General features: G+C 40.2%; 1 protein-coding gene across 1 annotated transcript in view; it reads right to left on the reverse strand.

Annotated features, from left to right (window-relative positions):
- The window catches only part of FAM13C (family with sequence similarity 13 member C), a 109,506-nt gene that overhangs the window by 51,064 nt on the left and 44,845 nt on the right, over window positions 1-13,597 (reverse strand). The window lies entirely within an intron of this gene.

The following is a 13,597-nucleotide window of genomic DNA, read 5'->3' on the forward strand; positions in this document are numbered from 1 at the left end:
ATGTCATAGCAATTGCTGGGTAACATGGTAAAGCTGGCTTTTGCTACTATCGAGGTCCCAATAGAAGGAAAAAGAACTTAAAGCACACAAATCTGCTCCAAATCTTTTTTTTTTTTTTTTTTTTAGTATAGTTTAAAAACCAAACACAATAACAAAATTCTACTACTGGCAGATATTTAGCTCCAAATCATGACTTGTCAAATGCTATGGTCCAATGGCATGTATTACATAACATTCAAGTTTTTCTGCAGCATTTTGCAGGCTATTATATAATAAACATGTTAAATTATAGTTATTGTCCTTATAAAAAAGGCCTGCTATCTTAATGAATAAGAGATTTAGTCAGTGTTAAGTCATTTATAAAAAGACTTATTTTGGGACATAAGTATTTACAGTTATCTGCCTCAATTTGAGTTTTGAAGAAAGCATACATGTCCTTTGAATAGTCAACAAGATCAATGATTTCTAAAAGTCAAAATGCACATTTAGAAATGCTACAAGCCTCATTTCTTCAAAATATTCTCAAGAACGCATGGTTCTTTCAGTCCACAGGCATTGCTTGCTGTGCAGACAATTTATTTCTGATGAGAAAAGTAAGGAGCTGGTAAAACAAAATTATGAAGGTCACACTGATACCTTCCATCTCTGCCCAACCCAGCATGTCCTTCCAGGATGTGAGAGAAGGTTCAGTGTCCCAAGCATGAGCTCAGGGAGGGATCAGTCAAGCGAGATGAGAAAGGAAGTGAGGATGTAGACCTCTGGCCGACCCACCTTATGCCCACCAAATCCCGGAGCCACAAACACAGTGGTTCCAGGGTTGCAGAAAATACGGAGTTGCTCTTTCCCGCAAGATGGGGAAACCCTCTTGAGGGTAAAGATCAATCCATCTTATCCAGTAATATCAAAAAATCTGAATGGCTCATCATTTCTTTGTAACTGACAGCGGTTCTCAAATTGTGTTTTTATAGTTATGGTAGCACCAGAAAAAATGGAAGAGTGGCATTTAATGGAGGGAATATTTACCAGTGTTCAACCATAATTTTCTCTAGGGCTTTTGTGTCAGAAGATGGTAAAACAAATACACAGTAGCAAATGTTAATGGAAGAAAGCAGATATAGGCTTGGTTTAAAAATACAGTATATGTTATTGAGATGCACAAAACAGCATATAAGTAATATATTCACATGATCTTCCAGGAAAATTACTTATAATCTCCAGATATACTTCCAAATCAAGTTTGAGAACAGTGGTCTAAGCATCAAAGGTACTTTAATACTCATCTGAATATCTCCTATGTGCCTGGTACAGTATTGGGGAGATAATAATTAATAAGCAGCATCTGTGCCTTTAGGAAGCTTACAATCAAGTGAAATCTTAAGCAGAGAATAAAACCAAGGAACATGCAGCCTTGATGCCATTTCAGTAAGTCAAGCATCATCATACAGCAGTGGATATTAGAATGGTGGAGAGGAACTGGAGAGGTAGAGACGGATCAGAGAGACATTTTCAAGGATAAAAACAATCAAGAGATCTTGGCTATGGATTCAAAGTATGGAATAATCAAAATGATTCCAAAGTTGTGATCTTGCATGACAAGAAAAATGACAGTTTGTTTTTCTAATGGAGATAGAAAAATATGTACTTTTGGTGAGGAGACTGAGGGAATGGGCATAAAGAGAGGTAATTCATGCATTTAGATTTAGATATTTGAAGCTTGAGGCAAGGCTGAAACAGGGAAGTGAAACTACCTGAGCAGGGCTCACCCCAGAACAGGGCACTCACTCTACAGTGTGTGCATCAGAGCGAGAGTGGTGACCATAACACTGATGCCCGTGGTCACAGGTTTTGCATCGGTTGTTTTCCTCATTGCGTAGCCAGAGCCTAGCATGGTACCTGCCACATGTTACACACTCAGTACATGTCTTTCAGATGGATGGATAAATGAGGAGACAGAAGGAACCAGAACTAAGAATGACTTCCTGACCTACCACTTACTAGGGATATGTACCCATGGGCAAGATATTAACCGCTCCACAGTTCAGTTGTCTGATCTCTAAAAATATAGATAATAATAGCTACCTCATAGGCTATTCATGATGTGAAGGACAGTTCATGAATAATGCTTATTACGACCGTTAGCTACATTAAAAATAACACATGGATTCTATAATCACATAAAAATATCATAATAGAATTATATAATAAAGATAATTAATTGCATATACATTAATAATACCATGTTTCCCCGAAAATAAGACCTAGCTGGACAATCAGCTCTAATGCGTCTTTTGAAGCAAAAATGAATATAAGACCTGGTCTTTTATATTATATTATATTATATTATATTATATTATATTATATTATATTATATTATATTATGTTATATTAAGACCCAGTCTTATATTATAGTAAAATAAGACCAGTCTTATATTAATTTTGGCTCCAAAAGACACATTAGAGCTGATTGTCTGCCTTGGTCTTATTTTTGGGGAAACAAGGTAAGAATTGAAGCCTTCTGAATAAATAAGCTGAAGGTGATAAATAAGTTGGGACATCCTTAACTCGGGGCCACTAAGCAGGTCTCCAAAAGTGGCCCTGTTAGGGTGCAGAAGAAAGAAAATGGACACACAACTAAGGAGGTAAAAAGCCAAACAGAATAGCACTCCAAATGCCAAAGAGAAAGCAGTTAATAGAAAGAAGAGTCAAGAAGAACCTAACAATTCACCAGCCCTTGCCATGCCAGGCTGGGATTGTGAGGCATTTTACTTATACTATTGCATTTCATCCTCATGGCACCTATATGACATTCGCCTTATTATACCCATTTGACCTAATAATACCCATGTGACCTAATAAGAGACAGTTAGGGCAATTAAATAACTTCATTCATTAAACAAATTTTAAGCCCCAACTCTGTTCCAGGTACTATTATAGGTGTTGGGAATAAAACAAAGTCTCTGCCCTCATGGAACTTGTATTCTTGCAGAAGGAGAGCGAACCTAAGGAAATAAACCAGTGACCTACAGCGCACCAGATGCTAAGTAATGCGTAGAAAAAAAAAGAAAGCCAAGAGAACAGGACGTGCAGCAGGAGTGCCCAAGCTCACTCATACTGCTACAAAATTTCAGTCATCTGGAGATAATGAGAATGAAAGCATAGAAATAAGAGGTTACTGGATTGAAAAACAATAAAGGTCATGGCAGAAGAGGAAACAGAAACAAAAGCTTCTCTCTAGAGAAGTTTAACAATGAAAAGAGAACTGAAACGTAACTAGGTGTCTCAAATGCCCTTCTTCCTAAAATCTTTAAAGACACTGCTTGAACCATTTACAGTCCTGGCTGAAAGGTGGCCTAAGCACAAAAACCGGGTCACATTGAAACAGTCCCTCCAATTCTCTTGCCTCCCTTCACCCAAAACAACAAAATAGACCAAGCACATGTCTATCAAATGCATGCTTCTAGAGAGGGCAATGATGAGTAGGCAGTCAGAGCGCTCTGCCAACTTCATGCAAGCCTGCCCCCACCCCAGGCCCAAGCAATAGGAAATGCACCCTGAATTCCTCAGAGCCTGATTGTGGCCCTCAGTACTGATCAGAGTGCAATGCTTTCAAACACCACCACAATCACCACCATGACCACCACCACCATTGTCATCACCACCAGCATTACCACCACCATTCTTACTACTGTCATCATTATTATCACCCCCATTATCACCACCACCACCACTCATCCAACCCTCCATCCTCACCCCTATCACCACCATACCACCCCCCCATTGCCACCACCACATCACCACCCCATTTCCACCATGTCACTGCCACTGCTGCCACCACCACTGCCACCACCATGATATAATTCAAAATGAAATCACTTCTCAACAGAGAAACACAAAACTTATTTGTTTGCTGATATTAAAAGAGCTTTTTCCTGGATTCTGTAACTGCAAAATTATGGATAGCTGATTGAAGTGCAGCTTTTCTAAAAATTGTGGTGTTCCCACATTGTTGGAACCCTAATGCATGTGCTGAGCCAGCATGTAGGGTCATCCTGCAGTGGCTTTCCCCCGGGAGGTGGACTGGAATTCAAAATCGCACAATGAACAAAGTGTTAAAATGTTTTTCTTGGCCTAAGAATAATGTGAAACCAGAGATGTGACAATTTCTGAAGAAGCAGTATTTTAGCGTAGGCTTTTTGATTTATACCACCATTTCAACTATCCATAATTGAATTAGCAGATGACATTATTCCCTATCTCAGTGAAAAGCTTCCCCATCTGCCTGACTGCTATGGAAGACATCTGAGAGTTGGTTATCTGACATTTCCTCACCCTCAAACCCAACAGCCAATTTATTACTAAGTCCTTCAATTTCTTATCCCAAATAACTTTTAAATTTGTCTTCTCCCTTCCAGCTCCGCCACTACCACCTTAGGCCAAGTCGCCACAATCTGTCTTCTGGACTATCTCCCTACTTCTCTTCTACGCTCTCGAAACCATTTCCACACAACCTTGTCACTACCTTTCTGCACACTGAATTTATAATAAAGACCCAAATTCTTAACATTGCCTATGACATCCTGAAGGATTTAGCATCTGTCCACATCTTCAACCTCCGTTCATACCACTTTCCCTCTCTGTGCATCCACTACATGCATTCTTTTAGTTACTTGGATGTACCATGGCCCTTTCCACCTCAGGCCTTTGCATATGCTGTTTCTGTGTCCATTATGTTCTACTCTCTCCACTGTCTCATCTCATCCATCCTTTAGATATCATGTATGAGACCAACAAGGTTTCCCTTTTATGTCTTACTGTATATGTCGTCTCCATCAGCTGTGTAACATGTCTCAGTCCCTAACCATGTATTCATATAATTATTTGATTTGCCTCTTTCTCATGATGGTAAGCTCCGTGGGACAGAGACCAATCAGTCTTGCTTAACATTTTATTCTAAGGCTAGTCCTAGCATCTGGCACATAGTAGACACTCACATGTGCTAATTCTGGTATATGCCTGAGTGTGTGCAATGATTATGATAAAACTCATGCTTCCTCCTCCAACTGTAGCGTGCCAGCAAGATGGGCAGAATGGATGACTCTCATTGCCACAAGCAGATACATTTCTTCCCTGAGGAGACCTGCTAAAAATTAGCAAGTGTCTTTCTAACTAAAATCTGGGCAGAGAGAGTAAAAGGAGAGCATTCAATACACTTTCCAGAGGGCTTCATATATAGAGTCAGAACCTTAAAGCCAAGCATTGCATACCATGGATCACAACTAAGAGTTCCAGAAATTCTACTGCATTAGATGGAGCCTGTGTATTGGAAAGCAACATGGAATGCACTATGTATACCCGGATGGCTGTCAGCTGGCTGTACGACTGTTGTTTCCTGAAAGTCTTTTGAAAACAAAAGGTATATCCCAAGAGGACAACCCTCTGAGCAAAACATTCTCTATGAACAAACAACAGCTCTATAGGCAGACCCTGACAAGATGTCAATAAATTCCAGTAATATTATTAGCAACAATAACAACCCTCAACACCAGTAAACATAAAGTTCCTTTCTCTAGGGAGTCTAAGCTCTATTAAAGACATCCTCTTACTGGGTTTTCCCAAATGTCTATGCTAAAGGACCAAGGTTAAATATTGGGCAGCCAACTTCAAAGATAAAGAAACGGAGGCACAGAGTTTAAAACGACTCCCAAAGAGACTACTGACAGAAAACAGAACTAGAATTCAAGAGATGTTCATGAACTGACTTTCCAATCCAATGTACCTACTGTACAGGTCAGTAGACTCCCAGAGGGGTGAAGGATGTCATGGCTAGAATGAGAACACCGAACACCTCCCAGGAGCTAGAGCACGAGCCCCACCTCACTTCCCACCTTATACTTCTCTGAAGATTGCAATTAACCAGTATTATTAAAGAGCTGCACACTGACTGAATCAGAATTTCCCAAGGAGAGGACTGGTAATGTATATGTAACAAGCACTCCAGGGGATTCCTAATTGGGAAACATTATCCTAAAGGTCCAGGCCCAACCACCTAGGACGACACCAGTGGCTAAAGGGCACAGGTGAGGGACTTGTGCGAGTACAGGAGTGACCTGGCCTGGCCTCGCAGGGGATGCATTTCAGAAGAGGGAAGGGCTGTAACCCTGGAGACTCTATGAGAAAGTCCAAACACAAGGCAGTCCAGCTGCGCTGGAGTAGATACCGCTCCTCATCTTGGTGGGCTATACCAGAGCCCAGAAACAGCCAGAACCATGTCGTGCCAGAGAATGGGTGAGCACTGAGTCGGGCCCCCAAGGCTAGCATCAGGACTGGCATAGGAAAGGACTACTCACATGTATGGCTCAAAACACCCTGTGAACCAGAAACGAAGAGTTTGGGAAGGGATATTGAGGACAGGGGATTTAATGGGAGGTGAGGTCCTAATAATACCTTTTTTATTAATAATAATGGCAGCACCTGGTTTGCTGAGCAGGATACAAAGCACTTTGCTTGCATCATCTCATTTACTGCATTCACTTAATAAATTATTATTAGACACCGACTGCTGTGCCAGGCAGTGCTCAGCCAGGAGGCAGAGTGGTTGTCGCAGATGCGTCAGCTCTGTGGACAGTTCTGCCCACTTGCATTATCCCTCCTGAAGCACCTGCCAAGACTCTTCACTCTTCTGCCTCAAGGTTTTTGCCAGGCAGAGCTCTCTCCCTCAGCCCGGAAGTATGGGGGAGTAACCTCCCCAGAAGGTGACGGAGAGGGCATTTTTGTGGATAAACACTGCAGCACCCAATTTTCAGAGGGATACATCTGAGAACATCCTATATAGTTGCTCAGAGAGGTCCCCGGGGACTAATTGCAGTCACCAAGAGAGTTCAATGACACACCTGCTGTCAGCTTTTCCTCCTTCTCTATTTCCTGCTTCCCAGGGTCACCTCCCTAGTTAAGGCCTCCTTTGAGGCTCGGCTTTCTGAAGGAACCTAACGTAAGAAAGTGAGCAATGTAACAAAGTAGATGTGTCTCTCTGGAGCTTACAGCCCAGGACAGAGTAAAAATAATACACATACAAAGATTTAGTTCAGGGATAGATGGAGTGAAGGATACAGGGGATCACAGGTAATGGTGGACGGGGGCGGGGGGAGGGTAGGAGATTGGCTAATTTGAATGACAAGTGACCATTTGATGAATATTAAATACTTATTGCACTGGGCACTGTGATATTACATCTGATACCCAGCCTTCCAACACTTTAACCTTTAAAGCATGAATCAGGATGGCTCTAGAAACAAGGAAAATTAGAAAAAAAAGCACAGAGGACTGGAGTAGACATTAATATTAAACAAGCCTCAACGCTGTGTGTCTTAGTAAAGGTTTTCTTTCTCTCCCAAAAGGAAAAAGTCACGAAGTCTTCTATCCTCATCTCTCCTATTCCTGCCATCTTCGTTGCCACCATCACCTGCATAGATGAAGCATCAGCCTCCAAGATGTCTTCCTATTTCCCCACAACACACACTACCTAGAGTGGTCTTTTAAAGATGTAAAGTCTGAGCGTGTCATTCGCCTGTTTATAACCTCCAATGGCTTCTCTCTGTACTTGGGACACAATCCGAAATCCACACCCCGGCTCCCAGGCCCTGAGCAATCTGGCCACTGCCAACCTCCCTGACATTACCTGACACATTCCCTCTGCAATTCACTGTACTCCAGCTTTACAGACCACTGTCTATGTCTTGAGAAAGCCAGCACCTCTGTACTTGCTGTTCCTGGAGTACATATGCTAGTTAAGAGTCTCATTTCATTTTGAAGCAAACAACAAATGCTATACATGCCTTCAACACAAAGACTGAGATAGTCTTGGCGCAAGATGAATAAAACCTGGGTCAGTGTTGGTCTGAAGGGCAAGGATGAATTAATGATCAGAGGTTAAATCAGAGGGGCCTGGCCCCCTCCCATGCTTTTGTCTCACTCACATTTGACCAGGCACCCAGACACTTTTTGCCTTCACACTGGTTCTTAATTCTCTTCTCCCATCAGTTTCAACTTGTTCCCATGCCTCCAAGTCACTCCAACACTGTACTGATTTCCTCCGCTCAGCACATTTTATCCCTGATCTACTTCTGACAACACCCTCCCTGTCCCGAGGGGAACTAGCCCTCCACATGCACATCCCAAGGGCTCCATTATGTGTGTTTGGATTCATCCAATACGTTGGGAGTGGTCAGAATTATTTGTTTATGTAGGTGTTAAATTTAAGGCATCGTATAAGAAGCCTTTGAAAGTTGACCTTGTTTCTACTTCCACCCCTGCTCAACCTTTCTCCTCTTGGACCCCGACCTCATTTGAGTGGGCCCTGCTATTTCCTTTATCCCTGGCACCTGCAGGGTCATAGGGTCCATCTTGGTAAGAAGAACTCTGTGCTATTGGATCCCTGAGAGCCTTGTTCTGCTCAAAGGGCATGAGAAGAAACTTTGTTTCTTCAGCCTTTATCCCCGGAATAAAACACTCAAAGGAAGAGGTGCTTAGGACACAACTGCTGGTTTTAAGCATCACCTGGCCTGTAAAAGTCACCTTTCCTATTTCCTATCTTATCCCCGCTAATCCCAACTATAAAAGCCACAGGTGCCATTGAAAATGTCTCTTAATTTTCCTCCAGTTCACAAAAATTAAAAATAAATCCATTCTCTCCTAACACTCTCCTAATATTCCCGTCTACCTCAAACTGAGATAAGACAGTTCAAAATAAAAAAAATAATAATAATAAAAATAAAAAAACAGAGAAAATGAAATTTCTTTCTTAATATGATTGCAGAGATTTTAACAAATGTATTATGGTTCCATATCCTGAGCAGTGTGTACTATCTTTTTTCATTTATACACAATTTTCTCATTTAAAAACTTAATAAGGGCTCAATGGGGGAAATTTTGGAAAACAAAAACACAAAGAACATTTTTAAATCACCCACAATCATCCCACCTGAAAGTAATCACCAATAAAATATTGACTTTCGTCCTCCAGTGTATACTTCTGTACATAATTATACAGTAAGCAAAAATAGAACCACACTGTGATAGCGTTATGTATTTGCTTTTTTGCACATATAAATAAATCATAAACAGTTGCCCATGTTAATAAAGACTCTCATAAAACACAGTTTTAAATATCAATCATGCAGATTGGTATTTGTCCAGGGCATGGCGGTACATCCCTAGAGAGCATTTAGGAAATTTGGGGCCCTTTGTGACTGGGTCAGAGGCTGGGGGTGCCTGCTGGCATTTGGCAGGCTAGAAGCAAAGCTGCCGGAGGCCCTGAGATGTATGGGGCAGTCTCACGCAACAAAGAATTGCTTCACACCTCACATGACTTCCAAATGTCCTCTGGGAATGTTAGAGCCAGAGGCACTCTGCCCTCAGCACAATCTGAACCAGAAAAGTATGAGGGCTAGTGGATGAATCAGAAATATCTAGAATATACAAGTAGGAAGGAGGGGACTGGATTGAATTGTTCAAAAGTTCCACCCAGAACCACTATCCTATGATTTCATCACATACAGAAACCCAGCCACATGACTTTCCAACTGGCTCTCAAAGTTATCAATTATCCATTGTATCTTTATCTTCTTCTGTGATCAAATAACTGGGAAATTTATATCTTAAAGATTTCAGTTAACCATTTCAAATCCGATGCCTAGACAGCTTTTACCCTTAAGTACAAACCAAGGAAACTATAATGGATATACATAAAAATATCTTTAAATGATTCGTAGAACATACAATGTCTACAAATATAAATCCTAGCAGTAACCAAAACTGCCAATAATTTGGAATTAGTTAAATAAATGATGGTCTACCCACAGAATGGAATATTTCGCAGCCATTCATATTTTAGAATATTTCCTAATATGGAAAAATACATTAAGTAGGACAAAAAAGTTACACAGAAATGTGTCTCTAAGATTTCATATATATATATATGTATATATGTATATACATATATGTGTATATATATATATATACATATATATGTATGTATATATATATATATATATATATATATATATATATATATATATCATCATACAATGACTATATATGAAAAAAATCCAAAAAAATGTTTTTATCTAGCATTGGTTAAGGTTAAAAGAAAAAATATAGAGGGGGGTGGGTGAGAGCTATGTATGTCACTATATATGCCGTGTGTGTAGTATTTAACATAAGTCCTGAAAAGGGATAACCTCTTGACGAATGCTATGGCAGAAGCACTGGAGTAGCCATCACCTCATTGGGAAGGTGAAGAGTAAGCTGAAGAATAGCCTCATTCCTGTGGCCTCACTAAACAGGTAACCAGCTCATCAAAGTTCCACATTAGATTTAAGTTTACACACATTCTGTCCCCTATAATCACTATTGACATTTCCCTCTTAAGTCTATTCCAAGTTAGGTCAGGAAGCTTGCCAAGACATTGAGATGTGAAATACAAAGCTTTTTGTTCGATCTTCTCGAAATATTATTTCTAACACCGGGCTATCATCACACCAAAATTCATAAATAGGTTTCTTATAGAAAATTATATGTTAGACTAGTTATTATGGAACATCAAATTTGTTCACCTTAGCCATAAATGAGCTCACCAGCCTTGTGAAAATTAATCCACTCCTCTATTATACAGCTTATGTGTAAAGATTGTATAGTCAGAATGCATTCTGATCTAGCTTTATACTCTGGGGCCTGCTTGAAATAAACTGTGCTTCTAACAGATTCAAACCCTAATGCATCCGGAAGCCCTTTCAGACACAATTCTTTTTCATGCCTACATGAAAACAACAACAACATAAAAATGTACACTTCATTGGTAACAAGGGTTACATCTGGGTGGTAAGATTACAAGACATTTTTATTCCCTGGGAGTTTTCTGTATTTTCCAATATAACCATGTTTCACTTACTTTCTTATTTTTCAAATAAGAGAATATCTGAGTTTCCCTTTTATCTTTATGCCCAATCATTGTCCAATGAAAGTGCTAACAATTTATCAAGTGACCAAGTGTGGCGGGAGGGTTCATTCCCAGAATATTCAAGTGTGGGCTCTTTGTAAAACAGCAGTTCAAAGATTTGTGGGATTTTGTTTGTTTTCTAAAAACAAAACAACAAGCAAGGAGGGGGCAATCATTTTTATCTGTGACTACAAGAGCTTGTATTAAGCTGAAGTCTTTCCGTGTCTAATCCTTTAAACATCTAGAGAGTTGAGCATTTTCAGTGTAAGACTCAGAAAGGGCTGTAGAAATCATCTGACCCAAGCTCTTGTTAGAGGAGGGGACTTAGGGATTTGAGTCAAGTGACCAAGGTCACCTGATAGACATGAGAATTTGAATGTGCTTTCCATTTCAAAAACCAGATTGTTTCTGCGCCCGTGGAGGTGGAGACAGGATGGGGGGATGAAGGACAGCCCTCACTATATGGCTCCCTTCCTATGCAGTATAAGCAAAGTAAGCTATTCCAGAACGTACTCATTACCCAGCTGTATACCAGAGAATCTCAAAACATTGTCAAGACAAGCTATTTGTTTTCATCCCCTGCTCTCTCCTTCCCCCCTTGAAAAAAAGGCAAGAACAGAAACCTTAAGAGCACACTAATGAGAAAGAAGAACATGCTGGCAGCGTGCAGAACTCTGGTACAGTTCAGAAGGCAGACCTTGTCTTTCATATTAAATACCTCTGGGTGCTCACTCTTACTCATTTTTTCTCTTTTCAGCAGAACTCATTAAGACTGCTTACTTCTACGAACAATATTTAAATAAGAAAACAATTAGCTATTAAAATACACACAAGGTCTCTATCTCAAAAACCAAAGATAAAAGGATTTATCCCCCATGGGAAAGTGGCTGCCAGCAACACTTCCTCTTTCCATAGAGCAACAATGCTTTTTCTTTCACGTGGAATGTCACAAAAATAGTCAAAGCCATCAAAGGCCATTATCCTTACTAATACCCCAATCTTCAACCCCCTTGAACTGGGGACCCCTAGATGAAGAGGCTCATGAACTCCAATTCACGAATGTAACCACTGACTTAATTTGTAGTAACAAAACGCTACTGAAGAGCTCCTGTTTATACAGGCAAGATCTCAATGACATTAAAGATTTAATGCTGCTATAAATTTTAATATTTTAAACACAAGTGAGTTAATAACTCTCAAAAGTGAACTTATTTAGCTGGGAAAGAAGTCCCCAACTTCATTAGTATTCTCTTACATTCATAAATTCCCCTTTGTCATATCTGAGGGTTTCATAAAACACTGGCTTTAGCTATAAAAATCAATCAAACTGATACATATTCATCAAGTGACTGCTCTAAACAGATTGATGGTATTTGTCTTGGTTCTATTACAAGGGGAGTGAGGGCTCAAGCAAATCACAGCCTCACTGAGTGTTAAACCAGAAAATGAGAAGGTTGAGTTAAATGAGTATTGAGGTTTCATTCTTGCTCTAACTAAATGCAGTTCTATAATTTTACATGTTTTGAAACGCTCCAGGTACTGAGAAGCATGCCAGAGCAGTGTAATATGCAACCCTTCCACTCAGATGTACTGATAATAATCCAAGTTAAAATGTAAACACACCATCTTGGAAAAGAAGGCATTAAGACCTTATCAGGCATCACCTTATTAGGGCTTAGCTCCAGGCAGCTAGAGCCCCCAGGATGAGCAGTTGCTGGGAAGAAAAGGATTGAAGCAGGTTTTATTAATCAAATACCTGTAAGACAAATACCTGTAAGACAAATACCAGACAAAGAGTACAAACCACTGGGGAGATCTCGGTGGAAATTGCGACAAAATGGAGAGCTGCTCCTCAGCTCCAGCTAATTGTTTCCTTGTGAGAATGAAGGCTCTGGGTTACCCCATCTTCAGATTTCACAAAAGATTGCCAAAAATCTGTAAAACCTTCTGATTTTAAAATTTTGAATCAGAATATCCTAAAGCCAAATATATTTCTACCCTAGATACACCCAGATGTGAGATCTCTGAGGTGGGCACTGTATCTGTGTCATATTGTACCTCACTTTGTCATATTCTTTAGCAAAAAAATATAATGTAGGGGTGAGGGGGGCATGGTAAATAGGAGGAGGGATGCAAAGAAAGAAGATGGAGGGGGCTACATTGATATTTGAAGTTGGCTCTGTTGAGGGAATTCAGAAGAGCCAGCAACCTTGGAGGTAGTAAGAAGTTCGGACAGTGGTTCCAAACCTTTTTTGGAGTCCTGAGTATCATATGAGATTCTGATAAATGCGTTAGAGGTTTATCCTGGAAAAATAAACATGTATGTAACAGGCAGAATAAACATATATGTAATAAGCAGAATGCCAAAGATATCCATGTCCTTCTCCCCTGCCCCCTTCACATGTTATCTTACATGACCAAAGGCGTTCTGCAGATGTGATTAAGGACCTTGAGATGGGGAGATCATCATGGGTTATCTGAGTAGGCCCAATGGAGTCACATGAATCCTTAAAATCAGAAAATCTTTCCCAGCCGTGGTCAGAGGGGGACTATGGATGAATGCTCAGAGAGATACAACATTGCTAGTTTTAAAAATGGAGGAGC

This window comes from Rhinolophus sinicus, linkage group LG07 (genome assembly GCF_036562045.2).
Source record: "Rhinolophus sinicus isolate RSC01 linkage group LG07, ASM3656204v1, whole genome shotgun sequence".
Classification (NCBI taxonomy): Eukaryota; Metazoa; Chordata; class Mammalia; order Chiroptera; family Rhinolophidae; genus Rhinolophus; species Rhinolophus sinicus.